At 39.1% G+C, this 19,100-nt stretch overlaps 9 non-coding genes across 9 annotated transcripts; all 9 read left to right on the forward strand.

Annotated features, from left to right (window-relative positions):
* Nucleotides 1–1,376: 1,376 nt before the first annotated feature.
* Nucleotides 1,377–1,449, forward strand: trnap-cgg (transfer RNA proline (anticodon CGG)). Its single transcript has one exon. It is a non-coding gene; the product is annotated as a tRNA-Pro (tRNA).
* A 511-nt stretch (nt 1,450–1,960) lies between these two features.
* On the forward strand, nt 1,961–2,032 carry trnap-cgg (transfer RNA proline (anticodon CGG)). The gene has a single exon. It is a non-coding gene; the product is annotated as a tRNA-Pro (tRNA).
* Nucleotides 2,033–2,534: 502 nt separating this feature from the next.
* trnat-cgu (transfer RNA threonine (anticodon CGU)) lies at nt 2,535–2,606 on the forward strand. The gene has a single exon. It is a non-coding gene; the product is annotated as a tRNA-Thr (tRNA).
* A 3,574-nt stretch (nt 2,607–6,180) lies between these two features.
* Nucleotides 6,181–6,252, forward strand: trnap-cgg (transfer RNA proline (anticodon CGG)). Its single transcript has one exon. It is a non-coding gene; the product is annotated as a tRNA-Pro (tRNA).
* Nucleotides 6,253–7,317: 1,065 nt separating this feature from the next.
* trnap-ugg (transfer RNA proline (anticodon UGG)) lies at nt 7,318–7,389 on the forward strand. Its single transcript has one exon. It is a non-coding gene; the product is annotated as a tRNA-Pro (tRNA).
* A 4,687-nt stretch (nt 7,390–12,076) lies between these two features.
* On the forward strand, nt 12,077–12,148 carry trnap-cgg (transfer RNA proline (anticodon CGG)). The gene has a single exon. It is a non-coding gene; the product is annotated as a tRNA-Pro (tRNA).
* Nucleotides 12,149–13,393: 1,245 nt separating this feature from the next.
* Nucleotides 13,394–13,465, forward strand: trnap-ugg (transfer RNA proline (anticodon UGG)). The gene has a single exon. It is a non-coding gene; the product is annotated as a tRNA-Pro (tRNA).
* Nucleotides 13,466–18,508: 5,043 nt separating this feature from the next.
* Nucleotides 18,509–18,580, forward strand: trnap-ugg (transfer RNA proline (anticodon UGG)). Its single transcript has one exon. It is a non-coding gene; the product is annotated as a tRNA-Pro (tRNA).
* Nucleotides 18,581–18,876: 296 nt separating this feature from the next.
* trnap-cgg (transfer RNA proline (anticodon CGG)) lies at nt 18,877–18,948 on the forward strand. Its single transcript has one exon. It is a non-coding gene; the product is annotated as a tRNA-Pro (tRNA).
* The last annotated feature ends 152 nt before the right edge of the window (nt 18,949–19,100 follow it).

Below are 19,100 nucleotides of genomic sequence, written 5' to 3' on the forward strand. Positions count from 1 at the left end.
AATGTGGATTTACTGACACACAGCGAATGTTAAATTTAGGAGAAGCATCTGAAATGGGCTCCTTTTACTCTGTGTATGATTCTCGCTTCGGGTGTGAGAGATCCTGGGTTCAAATCCCGGATGAGCCCTTTAAAAAGGACCATTATAGTGAAAACCTTCAAAAGAATTCTCCAAATGCGGTTTTACTGAAACACAGCCAATGCTATATTCAAGCACTTTTTAAGAGAAGCAGGTAAAATGTGCTCCTTTTTCTCTGTGTATGATTCTCACTTAGAGTGCCATTGGTGTCTGCTACAAATCTTGGATCAACCCGCTATTACAAAGTTCAGAAACGTAAATAATGTCTTCTCATCCATAAAAAAAAAGTTTCCTGTAGAGACACATTGGCTGTTACACGTATTTAAGAGAAACAGCTGAAATGGGCTCCTTTTTCTCTGTGTATGATTCTTGCTTCGAGTGCGATTGGTGTCTGATACAAATCTTGGATGAACCTGCTATTTACAAAGGTCAGACACGTAAATAAAGTCATCTCATCCATAAAAAAAAGTTTCCTGTAGAGACAGATTGGCTGTTACACGTATTTAAGAGAAATAGATGAAATCGTATTTAAGAGAAACAGATGAAATGGGCTCCTTTTTCTCTGTGTATGATTCTTGCTTCGAGTGCGATTGGTGTCTGATACAAATCTTGGATGAACCTGCTATTACAAAGGTCAGACACGTAAATAAAGTCATCTCATCCATAAATAAAAGTTTCCTGTAGAGACAGATTGGCTTTTTACCTGTCGTTTTTATTAGTAATGCCTTATTTAAATTAGCAAGTGGCTCGTTGGTCTAGGGGTATGATTCTCGCTTCGGGTGTGAGAGGTCCTGGGTTCAAATCCAGGACGAGCCCTTTAAAAAGGACCATTATAGTGAAAACCTTCAAAAGAATTCTCCAAATGCGGTTTTACTGAAACACAGCCAATGCTAGAAGCCTTTTTAGGAGAAGCAGGTGAAATGTGCTCCTTTTTCTCTGTGTATGATTCTCACTTAGAGTGCGATTGGTGTCTGCTACAAATCTTGGATGAACCCGCTATTACAAAGTTCAGAAACGTAAATAATGTCTTCTCATCCGTAAAAAAAAGTTTCCTGTAGAGACTCATTGGCTGTTACCCGTATTTAACAGAAACAGCTGAAATGGGCTCCTTTTTCTCTGTGTATGATTCTTGCTTCGAGTGCGATTGGTGTGTGCTACAAATGTTGGATGAACCCGCTATTACAAAGGTCAGACATGTAAATAAAGTCATTTCATCCATAAATAAAAGTTTCCTGAAGAGACAGATTGGCTTTTTACCTGTCGTTTTTATTAGTAATGCCTTATTTACATTAGCAAGTGGCTCGTTGGTCTAGGGGTATGATTCTCGCTTCGGGTGTGAGAGGTCCCGGGTTCAAATCCCGGACGAGGCCTTTAAAAAGGACCAATCATAGTGAAAACCTTCAAAAGAATTCTCCAAATGCGGTTTTACTGAAACACAGCCAATGCTAAATTCAACCACTTTTTAAGAGAAGCAGCTGAAATGTGCTCCTTTATCTCTATGTATGATTCTTGCTTCGAGTGCTATTGGTGTCTGATACAAATCTTGGATGAACCTGCTATTACAAAGGTCAGACACGTAAATAAATTCATCTCATCCATAAAAAAAAGTTTCCTGTAGAGACAGATTGGCTGTTACCCGTATTTAAGAGAAACAGATGAAATCGTATTTAAGAGAAACAGATGAAATGGGCTCCTTTTTCTCTGTGTATGATTCTTGCTTCGAGTGCGATTGGTGTCTGATACAAATCTTGGATGAACCTGCTATTACAAAGGTCAGACACGTAAATAAAGTCATCTCATCCATAAATAAAAGTTTCCTGTAGAGACAGATTGGCTTTTACCTGTCGTTTTTATTAGTAATGCCTTATTTAAATTAGCAAGTGGCTCGTTGGTCTAGGGGTATGATTCTCGCTTCGGGCGTGAGAGGTCCCGGGTCCAAATCCCGGACGAGCCCTTTAAAAAGGACCAGTGAAAGAGAAAACCTTCAACAGAATTATCTGAATGTGGATTTACTGAAACACAGCGACTGCTAAATTTAGGAGAAGCATCTGAAATGGGCTCCTTCTACTCTGTGTATGATTCTCGCTTAGAGTGCGATTGGTGTCTGCTACAAATCTTGGATGAACCCGCTATTTCAAAGTTCGGAAACGTAAATAAATTCTTCTCATCCGCAAAATACAAGTTTCCTGTAGAGATGGATTGGCTGTTACCCTTATTTAAGAGAAATAGATGAAATCGTATTTTAGAGAAACAGATGAAATGGGCTCCTTTTTCTCTGTGTATGATTCTCGCTTCGAGTGCGGTTGGTGTCTGCTACAAATCTTGGATGAACCCGCTATTACAAAGGTCAGACACGTAAATAAAGGCATTTCATCCATAAAAAAAAGTTTCCTGAAGAGACAGATTGGCTTTTACCTGTCGTTTTTATTAGTAATGCCTTACGTACATTAGCAAGTGGCTCGTTGGTCTAGGGGTATGATTCTCGCTTCGTGTGTGATAGGTCCCGGGTTCAAATCCCGGACGAGCCCTTCAAAAAGGACCAATCATAGTGAAAGACTTCAAAGCTCTCCAAATCTGGTTTTACTGAAACACAGACAATGCTAAATTCAAGCACTTTTTAAGAGAAGCAGCTGAAATGTGCTCCTTTTTCTCTGTGTATGATCACTTAGAGTGCGATTGGTGTCTGCTACAAATCTTGGATGAACCCGCTATTACAAAGTTCAGAAACGTAAATAATGTCTTCTCATCCATAAAAAAAAAGTTTCCTGTAGAGACACATTGGCTGTGACCCGTATTTAAGAGAAACAGCTGAAATGGGCTCCTTTTTCTCTGTGTATGATTCTTGCTTCGAGTGCGATTGGTGTCTGATACAAATCTTGGATGAACCTGCTATTACAAAGGTCAGACACGTAAATAAAGTCATCTCATCCATAAAAAAAAGTTTCCTGTAGAGACAGATTGGCTGTTACCCGTATTTAAGAGAAATAGATGAAATCGTATTTAAGAGAAACAGATGAAATGGGCTCCATTTTCTCTGTGTATGATTCTCGCTTCGAGTGCGATTGGTGTCTGCTACAAATCTTGGATGAACCCGCTATTTCAAAGTTCGGAATCGTAAATAAATGTTTCTCATCCGTAAAATAAAAGTTTACTGTAGAGATGGATTGGCTGTTACCCGTATTTAAAAGAAACAGATGAAATCGTATTTAAGAGAAACAGATGAAATGGGCTCCTTTTTCTCTGTGTATGATTCTTGCTTCGAGTGCGATTGGTGTCTGATATAAATCTTGGATGAACCTGCTATTACAAAGATCAGACACGTAAATAAAGTCATCTCATCCATAAAAAAAAGTTTCCTGTAGAGACAGATTGGCTGTTACCTGTCATCTTTTATCAGTAATGCCTTACTTACATTAGAAAGTGGCTCGTTGGTCTATGGGTATGATTCTTGCTTTGGGTGCAAGAGGTCCCCGCTTCAAATCTTGGACGAGCCCTTTAAAAAGGACCAGTGAAAGAGAAAACCTTCAACAGAATTATCTGAATGTGGATTTACTGAAACACAGCGAATGCTAAATTTAGGAGAAGCATCTGAAATGGGCTCCTTCTACTCTGTGTATGATTCTCGCTTAGAGTGCGATTGGTGTCTGCTAGAAAACTTGGATGAACCCGCTATTTCAAAGTTCGGAAACGTAAATAAGTTCTTCTCATCCGCAAAATAAAAGTTTCCTGTAGAGATGGATTGGCTGTTACCCGTATTTAAGAGAAATAGATGAAATCGTATTTAAGAGAAACAGATGAAATGGGCTCCTTTTTCTCTGTGTATGATTCTCGCTTCGAGTGCGATTGGTGTCTGCTACAAATCTTGGATGAACCCGCTATTACAAAGGTCAGACACGTAAATAAAGTCATTTCATCCATAAGAAAAAGTTTCCTGAAGAGACAGATTGGCTTTTACTTGTCATTTTTATTAGTAATGCCTTATGTACATTAGCAAGTTGGTCTAGGGGTATGATTCTCGCTTCGGGTGTGAGAGGTCCCGGGTTCAAATCCCGGGCGAGCCCTTTAAAAAGGACCAATCATAGGGAAAACCTTCAAAAGACTTCTCCAAATCTGGTTTTACTGAAACACAGATAATGCTAAATTTAAGCACTTTTTAAGAGAAGCAGCTGAAATGTGCTCCTTTTTCTCTGTGTATGATTCTCACTTAGAGTGCCATTGGTGTCTGCTACAAATCTTGGATGAACCCGCTATTACAAAGTTCAGAAACGTAAATAATGTCTTCTCATCCATAAAAAAAAAGTTTCCTGTAGAGACACATTGGCTGTTACCCGTATTTAAGAGAAACAGCTGAAATGGGCTCCTTTTTCTCTGTGTATGATTCTTGCTTCGAGTGCGATTGGTGTCTGATACAAATCTTGGATTAACCTGCTATTACAAAGGTCAGACACGTAAATGAAGTCATCTCATCCATAAAAAAAAGTTTCCTGTAGAGACAGATTGGCTGTTACCCGTATTTAAGAGAAATAGATGAAATCGTATTTAAGAGAAACAGATGAAATGTGCTCCTTTTTCTCTGTGTATGATTCTCGCTTCGAGTGCGATTGGTGTCTGCTGCAAATCTTGGATGAACCCGCTATTACAAAGTTCAGAAACGTAAATAATGTCTTCTCATCCGTAAAAAAAAAGTTTCCTGTAGAGACACATTGGCTGTTACGCGTATTTAAGAGAAACAGCTGAAATGGGCTCCTTTTTCTCTGTGTATGATTCTTGCTTCGAGTGCGATTGGTGTCTGATACAAATCTTGGATGAACCTGCTATTACAAAGGTCAGACACGTAAATAAAGTCATCTCAACCATAAAAAAAAGTTTCCTGTAGAGACAGATTGGCTGTTACCCGTATTTAAGAGAAATAGATGAAATCGTATTTAAGAGAAACAGATGAAATGGGCTCCTTTTTCTCTGTGTATGATTCTCGCTTCGAGTGCGATTGGTGTCTGCTACAAATCTTGGATGAACCCGCTATTTCAAAGTTCGGAAACGTAAATAAATGTTTCTCATCCGTAAAATAAAAGTTTACTGTAGAGATGGATTGGCTGTTACCCGTATTTAAAAGAAACAGATGAAATCGTATTTAAGAGAAACAGATGAAATGGGCTCCTTTTTCTCTGTGTATGATTCTTGCTTCGAGTGCGATTGGTGTCTGATATAAATCTTGGATGAACCTGCTATTACAAAGGTCAGAAACGTAAATAAAGTCATCTCATCCATAAAAAAAAGTTTCCTGTAGAGACAGATTGGCTGTTACCTGTCATCTTTTATCAGTAATGCCTTACTTACATTAGAAAGTGGCTCGTTGGTCTAGGGGTATGATTCTTGCTTTTGGTGCAAGAGGTCCCCGGTTCAAACCTCGGACGAGCCCTTTAAAAAGGACCAGTGAAAGAGAAAACCTTCAACAGAATTATCTGAATGTGGATTTACTGAAACACAGCGAATGCTAAATTTAGGAGAAGCATCTGAAATGGGCTCCTTCTACTCTGTGTATGATTCTCGCTTAGAGTGCGATTGGTGTCTGCTAGAAATCTTGGATGAACCCGCTATTTCAAAGTTCAGAAACGTAAATAAGTTCTTCTCATCCGCAAAATAAAAGTTTCCTGTACAGATGGATTGGCTGTTACCCGTATTTAAGAGAAATAGATGAAATCGTATTTAAGAGAAACAGATGAAATGGGCTCCTTTTTCTCTGTGTATGATTCTCGCTTCGAGTGCGATTGGTGTCTGCTACAAATCTTGGATGAACCCGCTATTACAAAGTTCAGAAACGTAAATAATGTCTTCTCATCCGTAAAAAAAAAGTTTCCTGTAGAGACACATTGGCTGTTACCCGTATTTAAGAGAAACAGCTGAAATGGGCTCCTTTTTCTCTGTGTATGATTCTCACTTCGAGTGCGATTGGTGTCTGCTACAAATCTTGGATGAACCGGCTATTACAAAGGTCAGACACGTAAATAAAGTCATTTCATCCATAAGCAAAAGTTTCCTGAAGAGACAGATTGGCTTTTACTTGTCGTTTTTATTAGTAATGCCTTATGTACATTAGCAAGTGGCTCATTGGTCTAGGGGTATGATTCTCGCTTCGGGTGTGAGAGGTCCCGGGTTCAAATCCCGGACGAGCCCTTTAAAAAGGACCAATCATAGGGAAAACCTTCAAAAGACTTCTCCAAGTCTGGTTTTACTGAAACACAGATAATGCTAAATTTAAGCACTTTTTAAGAGAAGCAGCTGAAATGTGCTCCTTTTTCTCGGTGTATGATTCTCACTTAGAGTGCTATTGGTGTCTGCTACAAATCTTGGATGAACCCGCTATTACAAAGTTCAGAAACGTAAATAATGTCTTCTCATCCGTAAAAAAAAAGTTTCCTGTAGAGACACATTGGCTGTGACCAGTATTTAAGAGAAACAGCTGAAATGGGCTCCTTTTTCTCTGTGTATGATTCTTGCTTCGAGTGCGATTGGTGTCTGATACAAATCTTGGATTAACCTGCTATTACAAAGGTCAGACACGTAAATAAAGTCATCTCATCCATAAAAAAAAGTTTCCTGTAGAGACAGATTGGCTGTTACCCGTCATCTTTTATCAGTAATGCCTTAATTACATTAGAAAGTGGCTCGTTGGTCTAGGGGTATGATTCTCGCTTTAAGTGAAAGAGGTCCCGGGTTCAAATCCCGGAAGAGCCCTATAAAAAGGACCAGTGAAAGTGAAAACCTTCAACAGAATTATCTTAATGTGGATTTACTGAAACACAGCGAATGCTACATTTAGGAAAATGCATCTGAAATGGGCTCCTTTTACTCTGTGTATGATTCTCGCTTAGAGTGCGATTGGTGTCTGCTACAAATCTTGGATGAACCCACTATTTCAAAGTTCGGAAACGTAAATACATTCTTCTCATCCATAAAATAAAAGTTTACTGTAGAGATGGATTGGCTGTGACCGGTATTTAAAAGAAACAGATGAAATCGTATTTAAGAGAAACAGATGAAATGGGCTCCTTTTTCTCTGTGTATGATTCTCGCTTCGAGTGCGATTGGTGTCTGCTACAAATGTTGGATGAACCTGCTATTACAAATGTCAGACACGTAAATAAAGTCATCTCATCCATAAAAAAAAGTTTCCTGTAGAGACAGATTGGCTGTTACCCGTCATCTTTTATCAGTAATGCCTTATTTACATTAGAAAGTGGCTCGTTGGTCTAGGGGTATGATTCTTGCTTTGGGTGCAAGAGGTCCTGGGTTCAAATCCCAAATGAGCCCTTTAAAAAGGACCAGTGAAAGTGAAAACCTCCAACAGAATTATCTGAATGTTGTTTTACTGAAACACAGCGAATGATCAATTTAGGAGAAGCATCTGAAATGGGCTCCTTTTACTCTGTGTATGATTCTCGCTTAGAGTGCGATTGGTGTCTGCTACAGTCTTGGATGAACCCGCTATTTAAAGTTTGGAAACGTAAATACATTTTTCTCATCCGTAAAATAAAAGTTTACTGTAGAGATGGATTGGCTGTTACCCGTATTTAAAAGAAACAGATGAAATCGTATTTAAGAGAAACAGATGAAATGGGCTCCTTTTTCTCTGTGTATGATTCTCGCTTCGAGTGCGATTGGTGTCTGCTACAAATGTTGGATGAACCCGCTATTACAAAGGTCAGACATGTAAATAAAGTCATTTCATCCATAAAAAAAAGTTTCCTGAAGAGACAGATTGGCTTTTACATGTCGTTTTTATTAGTAATGCCTTATTTAAATTAGCAAGTGGCTCGTTGGTCTAGGTGTATGATTCTTGCTTCGGGTGTGAGAGGTCCCGGGTTCAAATCCCCGGCGAGCCCTTTAAAAAGGACCAGTCATGGTGAAAACCTTCAAAAGAATTCTCCAAATGGGGTTTTACTGAAACACAGCCAATGCTAAATTTAAGCACTTTTTAAGAGAAGCAGCTGAAATGTGCTCCTTTTTCTCTGTGTATGATTCTCACTTAGAGTGCGATTGGTGTCTGCTACAAATCTTGGATGAACCCGCTATTACAAAGTTCAGAAACGAAAATAATGTCTTCTCATCCGTAAAAAAAAGTTTCCTGTAGAGACACATTGGCTGTTACCCGTATTTAAGAGAAACAGCTTAAATGGGCTCCTTTTTCTCTGTGTATGATTCTTGCTTCGAGTGCGATTGGTGTCTGATACAAATCTTGGATGAACCTGCTATTACAAAGGTCAGACACGTAAATAAAGTCATCTCATCCATAAAAAAAAGTTTCCTGTAGAGACAGATTGGCTGTTACCCGTATTTAAGAGAAATAGATGAAATCGTATTTAAGAGAAACAGATGAAATGGGCACCTTTTTCTCTGTGTATGATTCTCGCTTCGAGTGCGATTGGTGTCTGCTACAAATCTTGGATGAACCCGTTATTTCAAAGTTCGGAAACGTAAATAAATGTTTCTCACCCGTAAAATAAAAGTTTACTGTAGAGACAGATTGGCTGTTACCCGTCATCTTTTATCAGTAATGCCTTACTTACATTAGAAAGTGGCTCGTTGGTCTAGGGGTATGATTCTCGCTTTAGGTGAAAGAGGTCCCGGGTTCAAATCCTGGAAGAGCCCTATAAAAAGGACCAGTGAAAGTGAAAACCTTCAACAGAATTATCTTAATGTGGATTTACTGAAACACAGCGAATGCTACATTTAGGAAAATGCATCTGAAATGGGCTCCTTTTACTCTGTGTATGATTCTCGCTTCGAGTGCGATTGGTGTCTGCTACAAATGTTGGATGAACCCGCTATTACAAAGGTCAGACATGTAAATAAAGTCATTTCATCCATAAAAAAAAGTTTCCTGAAGAGACAGATTGGCTTTTACATGTCGTTTTTATTAGTAATGCCTTATTTAAATTAGCAAGTGGCTCGTTGGTCTAGGTGTATGATTCTTGCTTCGGGTGTGAGAGGTCCCGGGTTCAAATCCCCGGCGAGCCCTTTAAAAAGGACCAGTCATGGTGAAAACCTTCAAAAGAATTCTCCAAATGGGGTTTTACTGAAACACAGCCAATGCTAAATTTAAGCACTTTTTAAGAGAAGCAGCTGAAATGTGCTCCTTTTTCTCTGTGTATGATTCTCACTTAGAGTGCGATTGGTGTCTGCTACAAATCTTGGATGAACCCGCTATTACAAAGTTCAGAAACGAAAATAATGTCTTCTCATCCGTAAAAAAAAGTTTCCTGTAGAGACACATTGGCTGTTACCCGTATTTAAGAGAAACAGCTGAAATGGGCTCCTTTTTCTCTGTGTATGATTCTTGCTTCGAGTGCGATTGGTGTCTGATACAAATCTTGGATGAACCTGCTATTTCAAAGGTCAGACACGTAAATAAAGTCATCTCATCCATAAAAAAAAGTTTCCTGTAGAGACAGATTGGCTGTTACCCGTATTTAAGAGAAATAGATGAAATCGTATTTAAGAGAAACAGATGAAATGGGCACCTTTTTCTCTGTGTATGATTCTCGCTTGTGCGATTGGTGTCTGCTACAAATCTTGGATGAACCCGCTATTTCAAAGTTCGAAACGTAAATAAATGTTTCTCACCCGAATAAAGTTTACTGTAGAGACAGATTGGCTGTTACCCGTCATCTTTTATCAGTAATGCCTTACTTACATTAGAAAGTGGCTCGTTGGTCTAGGGGTATGATTCTCGCTTTAGGTGAAAGAGGTCCCGGGTTCAAATCCTGGAAGAGCCCTATAAAAAGGACCAGTGAAAGTGAAAACCTTCAACAGAATTATCTTAATGTGGATTTACTGAAACACAGCGAATGCTACATTTAGGAAAATGCATCTGAAATGGGCTCCTTTTACCCTGTGTATGATTCTCGCTTAGAGTGCGATTGGTGTCTGCTACAAATCTTGGATGAACCCACTATTTCAAAGTTCGGAAACGTAAATACATTTTTCTCATCCGTAAAATAAAAGTTTACTGTAGAGATGGATTGGCTGTGACCGGTATTTAAAAGAAACAGATGAAATCGTATTTAAGAGAAACAGATGAAATGGGCTCCTTTTTCTCTGTGTATGATTCTCGCTTCGAGTGCGATTGGTGTCTGCTACAAATGTTGGATGAACCTGCTATTACAAATGTCAGACACGTAAATAAAGTCATCTCATCCATAAAAAAAAGTTTCCTGTAGAGACAGATTGGCTGTTACCCGTCATCTTTTATCAGTAATGCCTTATTTACATTAGAAAGTGGCTCGTTGGTCTAGGGGTATGATTCTTGCTTCGGGTGTGAGAGGTCCCGGGTTCAAATCCCCGACGAGCCCTTTAAAAAGGACCAGTCATGGTGAAAACCTTCAAAAGAATTCTCCAAATGGGGTTTTACTGAAACACAGCCAATGCTAAATTTAAGCAATTTTTAAGAGAAGCAGCTGAAATGTGCTCCTTTTTCTCTGTGTATGATTCTCACTTAGAGTGCGATTGGTGTCTGCTACAAATCTTGGATGAACCCGCTATTACAAAGTTCGATAATGTAAATACATTTTTCTCATCCGCAAAATAAAAGTTTACTGTAGAGATGGATTGGCTGTTACCCGTATTTAAAAGAAACAGATGAAATCGTATTTAAGAGAAACAGATGAAATGGGCTCCTTTTTCTCTGTGTATGATTCTCGCTTCGAGTGCGATTGGTATCTGCTACAAATCTTGGATGAACCTGCTATTACAAAGGTCAGACACGTGAATAAAGTCATCTCATCCATAAAAAAAGTTTCCTGTAGAGACAGATTGGCTGTTACCCGTCATCTTTTATCAGTAATGCCTTACTTACATTAGAAAGTGGCTCGTTGGTCTAGGGGTATGATTCTTGCTTCGGGTGTGAGAGGTCCCGGGTTCAAATCCCCGGCGAGCCCTTTAAAAAGGACCAATCATAGGGAAAACCTTCAAAAGATTTGTCCATATCTGGTTTTACTGAAACACAGACAATGCTAAATTTAAGCACTTTTTAAGAGAAGCAGCTGAAATTTGCTCCTTTTTCTCTGTGTATGATTCTCACTTAGAGTGCGATTGGTGTCTGCTACAAATCTTGGATGAACCCGCTATTACAAAGTTCAGAAAGGTAAATAATGTCTTCTCATCCGTAAAAAAAAGGTTCCTGTAGAGAACCATTGGCTGTTACCAGTATTTAAGAGAAACAGCTGAAATGGGCTCCTTTTTCTCTGTGTATGATTCTTGCTTCGAGTGCGATTGGTGTCTGATACAAATCTTGGATAAACCTGCTATTTCAAAGGTCAGACACGTAAATAAAGTCATCTCATCCATAAAAAAAAGTTACCTGTAGAGACAAATTGGCTGTTACCCGTCATCTTTTATCAGTAATGCGTTACTTACATTAGAAAGTGGCTCGTTGGTCTAGGGGTATGTTTCTCGCTTTGGGTGCAAGAGGTCCCGGGTTCAAATCCTGGACGAACCCTTCAAAAAGGACCAGTGAAAGTGAAAACCTTCAACAGAATTATCTGAATGTGGATTTACTGAAACACAGCGAATGCTAAATTTAGGAGAAGCATCTGAAATGGGCTCTTTTTACTCTGTGTATGATTCTCGCTAAGAGTGCGATTGGTGTCTGCTACAAATCTTGGATGAAGCAGCTATTTCAAAGTTCGGAAACGTAAATAAATTCTTCTCATCCGTAAAATAAAAGTTTCCTGTAGAGATGGATTGGCTGTTACCCGTATTTAAGAGAAATAGATGAAATCATATTTAAGAGAAACAGATGAAATGGGCTCCTTTTTCTCTGTGTATGATTCTCGCTTCGAGTGCGATTGGTGTCTGCTACAAATCTTGGATGAACCCGCTATTACAAAGGTCAGACACGTAAATAAAGTCATTTCATCCATAAAAAAAAGTTTCCTGAAGAGACAGATTGGCTTTTACCTGTCGTTTTTTTAGTAATGCCTTATTTACATTAGCAAGTGGCTCGTTGGTCTAGGGGTATGATTCTCGCTTCGGGTGTGAGAGGTCCCGGTTTCAAATCCCGGACGAGCCCTTTAAAAAGGACCAGTCATAGTGAAAACCTTCAAAAGAATTCTCCAAATGTGATTTTACTGAAACACAGCCAATGCTAAATTTAAGCACTTTTTAAGAGAAGCAGCTGAAATGTGCTCCTTTTTCTCTGTGTATCATTCTCACTTAGAGTGCGATTGGTGTCTGCTACAAATCTTGGATGAACCCGCTATTACAAAGTTCAGAAAGGTAAATAATGTCTTCTCATCCGTAAAAAAAAGGTTCCTGTAGAGAACCATTGGCTGTTACCAGTATTTAAGAGAAACAGCTGAAATGGGCTCCTTTTTCTCGGTGTATGATTCTCACTTAGAGTGCTATTGGTGTCTGCTACAAATCTTGGATGAACCCGCTATTACAAAGTTCAGAAACGTAAATAATGTCTTCTCATCCGTAAAAAAAAAGTTTCCTGTAGAGACACATTGGCTGTGACCAGTATTTAAGAGAAACAGCTGAAATGGGCTCCTTTTTCTCTGTGTATGATTCTTGCTTCGAGTGCGATTGGTGTCTGATACAAATCTTGGATTAACCTGCTATTACAAAGGTCAGACACGTAAATAAAGTCATCTCATCCATAAAAAAAAGTTTCCTGTAGAGACAGATTGGCTGTTACCCGTCATCTTTTATCAGTAATGCCTTAATTACATTAGAAAGTGGCTCGTTGGTCTAGGGGTATGATTCTCGCTTTAAGTGAAAGAGGTCCCGGGTTCAAATCCCGGAAGAGCCCTATAAAAAGGACCAGTGAAAGTGAAAACCTTCAACAGAATTATCTTAATGTGGATTTACTGAAACACAGCGAATGCTACATTTAGGAAAATGCATCTGAAATGGGCTCCTTTTACTCTGTGTATGATTCTCGCTTAGAGTGCGATTGGTGTCTGCTACAAATCCTGGATGAACCCACTATTTCAAAGTTCGGAAACGTAAATACATTTTTCTCATCCATAAAATAAAAGTTTACTGTAGAGATGGATTGGCTGTGACCGGTATTTAAAAGAAACAGATGAAATCGTATTTAAGAGAAACAGATGAAATGGGCTCCTTTTTCTCTGTGTATGATTCTCGCTTCGAGTGCGATTGGTGTCTGCTACAAATGTTGGATGAACCTGCTATTACAAATGTCAGACACGTAAATAAAGTCATCTCATCCATAAAAAAAAGTTTCCTGTAGAGACAGATTGGCTGTTACCCGTCATCTTTTATCAGTAATGCCTTATTTACATTAGAAAGTGGCTCGTTGGTCTAGGGGTATGATTCTTGCTTTGGGTGCAAGAGGTCCTGGGTTCAAATCCCAAATGAGCCCTTTAAAAAGGACCAGTGAAAGTGAAAACCTTCAACAGAATTATCTGAATGTTGTTTTACTGAAACACAGCGAATGATCAATTTAGGAGAAGCATCTGAAATGGGCTCCTTTTACTCTGTGTGTGATTCTCGCTTAGAGTGCGATTGGTGTCTGCTACAGTCTTGGATGAACCCGCTATTTAAAGTTTGGAAACGTAAATACATTCTTCTCATCCGTAAAATAAAAGTTTCCTGTAGAGATGGATTGGCTGTTACCCGTATTTAAGAGAAACAGATGAAATCGTATTTAAGAGAAACAGATGAAATGGGCTCCTTTTTCTCTGTGTATGATTCTCGCTTCGAGTGCGATTGGTGTCTGCTACAAATCTTGGATGAACCCGCTATTACAAAGGTCAGACACGTAAATAAAGTCATTTCATCCATAAAAAAAGTTTCCTGAAGAGACAGATTGGCTTTTACATGTCATTTTTATTAGTAATGCCTTATTTAAATTAGCAAGTGGCTCGTTGGTCTAGGGGTATGATTCTCGCTTCGGGTGTGAGAGGTCCCGGGTTCAAATCTCCGGCGAGCCCTTTAAAAAGGACCAGTCATGGTGAAAACCTTCAAAAGAATTCTCCAAATGGGGTTTTACTGAAACACAGCCAATGCTAAATTTAAGCACTTTTTAAGAGAAGCAGCTGAAATGTGCTCCTTTTTCTCTGTGTATGATTCTCACTTAGAGTGCGATTGGTGTCTGCTACAAATCTTGGATGAACCCGCTATTACAAAGTTCAGAAACGTAAATAATGTCTTCTCATCCGTAAAAAAAAGTTTCCTGTAGAGACACATTGGCTGTTACCCGTATTTAAGAGAAACAGCTGAAATGGGCTCCTTTTTCTCTGTGTATGATTCTTGCTTCGAGTGCGATTGGTGTCTGATACAAATCTTGGATGAACCTGCTATTACAAAGGTCAGACACGTAAATAAAGTCATCTCATCCATAAAAAAGTTTCCTGTAGAGACAGATTGGCTGTTACCCGTCATCTTTTATCAGTAATGCCTTACTTACATTAGAAAGTGGCTCGTTGGTCTAGGGGTATGATTCTCGCTTTGGGTGCAAGAGGTCCCGGGTTCAAATCCCGGAAGAGCCCTTTAAAAAGGACCAGTGAAAGTGAAAACCTTCAACAGAATTATCTGAATGTGGATTTACTGAAACACAGCGAATGCTACATTTAGGAGAATGCATCTGAAATGGGCTCCTTTTACTCTGTGTATGATTCTCGCTTAGAGTGCGATTGGTGTCTGCTACAAATCTTGGATGAAGCCACTATTTCAAAGTTCGGAAACGTAAATACATTTTTCTCATCCGTAAAATAAAAGTTTCCTGTAGAGATGGATTGGCTGTTACCCGTATTTAAGAGAAATAGATGAAATCGTATTTAAGAGAAACAGATGAAATGGGCTCCTTTTTCTCTGTGTATGATTCTCACTTCGAGTGCGATTGGTGTCTGCTACAAATGTTGGATGAACCTGCTATTACAAATGTCAGACACGTAAATAAAGTCATCTCATCCATAAAAAAAAGTTTCCTGTAGAGACAGATTGGCTGTTACCCGTCATCTTTTATCAGTAATGCCTTATTTACATTAGAAAGTGGCTCGTTGGTCTAGGGGTATGATTCTTGCTTCGGGTGTGAGAGGTCCCGGGTTCAAATCCCCGACGAGCCCTTTAAAAAGGACCAGTCATGGTGAAAACCTTCAAAAGAATTCTCCAAATGGGGTTTTACTGAAACACAGCCAATGCTAAATTTAAGCAATTTTTAAGAGAAGCAGCTGAAATGTGCTCCTTTTTCTCTGTGTATGATTCTCACTTAGAGTGCGATTGGTGTCTGCTACAAATCTTGGATGAACCCGCTATTACAAAGTTCGATAATGTAAATACATTTTTCTCATCCGCAAAATAAAAGTTTACTGTAGAGATGGATTGGCTGTTACCCGTATTTAAAAGAAACAGATGAAATCGTATTTAAGAGAAACAGATGAAATGGGCTCCTTTTTCTCTGTGTATGATTCTCGCTTCGAGTGCGATTGGTATCTGCTACAAATCTTGGATGAACCTGCTATTACAAAGGTCAGACACGTGAATAAAGTCATCTCATCCATAAAAAAAGTTTCCTGTAGAGACAGATTGGCTGTTACCCGTCATCTTTTATCAGTAATGCCTTATTTACATTAGAAAGTGGCTCGTTGGTCTAGGGGTATGATTCTTGCTTCGGTGTGAGAGGTCCCGGGTTCAAATCCCCGGCGAGCCCTTTAAAAAGGACCAATCATAGTGAAAACCTTCAAAAGATTTCTCCATATCTGGTTTTACTGAAACACAGACAATGCTAAATTTAAGCACTTTTTAAGAGAAGCAGCTGAAATGTGCTCCTTTTTCTCTGTGTATGATTCTCACTTAGAGTGCGATTGGTGTCTGCTACAAATCTTGGATGAACCCGCTATTACAAAGTTCAGAAAGGTAAATAATGTCTTCTCATCCGTAAAAAAAAGGTTCCTGTAGAGACCCATTGGCTGTTACCCGTATTTAAGAGAAACAGCTGAAATGGGCTCCTTTTTCTCTGTGTATGATTCTTGCTTCGAGTGCGATTGGTGTCTGATACAAATCTTGGATAAACCTGCTATTTCAAAGGTCAGACACGTAAATAAAGTCATCTCATCCATAAAAAAAAGTTACCTGTAGAGACAGATTGGCTGTTACCCGTCATCTTTTATCAGTAATGCGTTACTTACATTAGAAAGTGGCTCGTTGGTCTAGGGGTATGTTTCTCGCTTTGGGTGCAAGAGGTCCCGGGTTCAAATCCTGGACGAACCCTTTAAAAAGGACCAGTGAAAGTGAAAACCTTCAACAGAATTATCTGAATGTGGATTTACTGAAACACAGCGAATGCTAAATTTAGGAGAAGCATCTGAAATGGGCTCTTTTCACTCTGTGTATGATTCTCGCTAAGAGTGCGATTGGTGTCTGCTACAAATCTTGGATGAAGCAGCTATTTCAAAGTTCGGAAACGTAAATAAATTCTTCTCATCCGTAAAATAAAAGTTTCCTGTAGAGATGGATTGGCTGTTACCCGTATTTAAGAGAAATAGATGAAATCGTATTTAAGAGAAACAGATGAAATGCGCTCTTTTTACTCTGTGTATGATTCTCGCTTCGAGTGCGATTGGTGTCTGCTACAAATCTTGGATGAAGCCGCTATTACAAAGGTCAGACACGTAAATAAAGTCATTTCATCCATAAAAAAAGTTTCCTGAAGAGACAGATTGGCTTTTACCTGTCGTTTTTTTAGTAATGCCTTATTTACATTAGCAAGTGGATCGTTGGTCTAGGGGTATGATTCTCGCTTCGGGTGTGAGAGGTCCCCGTTTCAAATCCCGGACGAGCCCTTTAAAAAGGACCAATCATAGTGAAAACCTTCAAAAGAATTCTCCAAATGTGGTTTTACTGAAACACAGACAGTGATACATTTAAGCACTTCTTAAGAGAAGCAGCTGAAATGTGCTCCTTTTTCTCTGTGTATGATTCTCACTTAGAGTGCGATTGGTGTCTGCTACAAATCTTGGATGAACCCGCTATTACAAAGTTCAGAAACGTAAATAATGTCTTCTCATCCGTAAAAAAAAAGGTTCCTGTAGAGACCCATTGGCTGTTACCCGTATTTAAGAGAAACAGCTGAAATGGGCTCCTTTTTCTCTGTGTATGATTCTTGCTTCGAGTGCGATTGGTGTCTGATACAAATCTTGGATGAACCTGCTATTTTAAAGGTCAGACACGTAAATAAAGTCATCTTATCCATAAAAAAAAGTTTCCTGTAGAGACAGATTGGCTGTTACCCGTCATCTTTTATCAGTAATGCCTTACTTACATTAGAAAGTGGCTCGTTGGTCTAGGGGTATGATTCTCGCTTTGGGTGCAAGAGTTCCCGTGTTCAAATCCCGGACGAGCCCTTTAAAAAGGACCAGTGAAAGTGAAAACCTTCAAAAGAATTATCTGTATGTTGATTTACTGAAACACAGCGAATGCCAAATTTAGGAGAAGCATCTGAAATGGGCTCTTTTCACTCTGTGTATGATTCTCGCTTAGAGTGCGATTGGTGTCTGCTACAAATCTTGGATGAAGCAGCTATTTCAAAGTTCGGAAACGTAAATAAATTCTTCTCATCCATAAAATAAAAGTTTCCTGTAGAGATGGATTGGCTGTTACCCGTATTTAAGAGAAATAGATGAAATCGTATTTAAGAGAAACAGATGAAATGGGCTCCTTTTTCTCTGAGTATGATTCTCGCATCGAGTGCGATTGGTGTCTGCTACAAATCTTGGATGAACCCGCTATTACAAAGGTCAGACACGTAAATAAAGTCATTTCATCCATAAAAAAAAGTTTCCTGAAGAGACAGTTTGGCTTTTACCTGTCGTTTTTTAGTAATGACTTATTTACATTAGCAAGTGGCTCGTTGGTCTAGGGGTATGATTCACGCTTCGGGTGTGAGAGGTCCCGGTTTCAAATCCCGGACGAGCCCTTTAAAAAGGACCAATCATAGTGAAAACCTTCAAAAGAATTCTCCAAATGTGGTTTTACTGAAACACAGACAATGATAAATTTAAGCACTTTTTAAGAGAAGCAGCTGAAATGTGCTCCTTTTTCTCTGTGTATGATTCTCACTTAGAGTGCGATTGGTGTCTGCTACAAATCTTGGATCAACCCGCTATTACAAAGTTCAGAAACGTAAATAATGTCTTCATATCCGTAAAAAAAAAGTTTCCTGTAGAGACCCATTGGCTGTTACCCGTATTTAAGAGAAACAGCTGAAATGGGCTCCTTTTTCTCTGTGTATGATTCTTGCTTCGAGTGCGATTGGTGTCTGATACAAATCTTGGATGAACCTGCTATTTCAAAGGTCAGACACGTAAATAAAGTCATCTTATCCATAAAAAAAAGTTTCCTGTAGAGACAGATTGGCTGTAACCCGTCATCTTTTATCAGTAATGCCTTACTTACATTAGAAAGTGTCTCGTTGGTCTAGGGGTATGATTCTTGCTTTGGGTGCAAGAGGTCCCGGGTTCAAATCCCGGACGAGCCCTTTAAAATGGACCAGTGAAAGTGAAAACCTTCAAAAGAATTATCTGAATGTGGATTTACTGAAACACAGCGAATGCTAAATTTAGGAGAAGCATCTGAAATGGGCTATTTTCACTCTGTGTATGATTCTAGCTTAGAGTGCGATTGGTGTCTGCTACAAATCTTGGATGAAGCAGCTATTTCAAAGTTCGGAAACGTAAATAAATTCTTCTCATCCATAAAAAAAAGTTTCCTGAAGAGACAGATTGGCTTTTACCTGTCGCTTTTATTAGTAATGCCTTATTTACATTAGCAAGTGGCTCGTTGGTCTAGGGGTATGATTCTCGCTTCGGGTGTGAGAGGTCCCGGGTTCAAATCCCGGACGAGCCCTTTAAAAAGGACCAATCATAGTGAAAACCTTCAAAAGAATTCTCCAAATGTGGTTTCACTGAAACACAGACAATGCTAAATTTAAGCACTTCTGAAGAGAAGCAGCTGAAATGTGCTCCTTTTTCTCTGTGTATGATTCTCACTTAGAGTGC

The sequence above is a fragment of the Salmo salar genome, chromosome ssa15 (genome assembly GCF_905237065.1).
Source record: "Salmo salar chromosome ssa15, Ssal_v3.1, whole genome shotgun sequence".
NCBI classification, from domain to species: domain Eukaryota; kingdom Metazoa; phylum Chordata; class Actinopteri; order Salmoniformes; family Salmonidae; genus Salmo; species Salmo salar.